Genomic DNA, 561 nt, shown 5'->3' with positions numbered 1-561 from the left:
TTTCTCCACTTGGTGTGCTCCCTGCTGTGTTTTACTGTACATATAGAACCAGTGGGGCTGCACTCCCATTTAGGATCAGGGCGTTTTGGTGAAAGTGGCATCTCATGGCAAATTCATTGATCTTGTGCAGAGACTCCTGAGCCAAACTTGCATTAAGAAACAAAACAACAACCAGCAAAAAAACAACTCTTGTTAATAAAATGATCATGGCTCATTATTGTTTTAAGGTTTTGCACTGATCACTTTGAATTTTAAGAAATTACTTGAAGTCGGTTGTATGTATTTCCAATGTTGTACATTTGCTGAGTGATGACTGATGGTGTTTCTTTTATCCCTTAGTGTGAGTTGGACATTGTGTTGAGGCAAGGATTCGACAGAAGATAATGCAGGTAGATCACAAATGTACTACTGCAAACTTGTTGTTTGTGTACTGCAAAGCAGTTGCCTTTGATTCATGGTAAGAGCTATTGATCTGAGCTCTTTAAATCTGCCCACAGGCCACAGCCACAGCCCACACAGCTTTGTGCTTTTACGTCTAGCAGCTGTTGTTACATTATACAT

The sequence above is a fragment of the Betta splendens genome, chromosome 7 (genome assembly GCF_900634795.4).
Source record: "Betta splendens chromosome 7, fBetSpl5.4, whole genome shotgun sequence".
Lineage (NCBI taxonomy): Eukaryota > Metazoa > Chordata > Actinopteri > Anabantiformes > Osphronemidae > Betta > Betta splendens.
Note: the sequence above shows the minus strand (reverse complement) of the source record.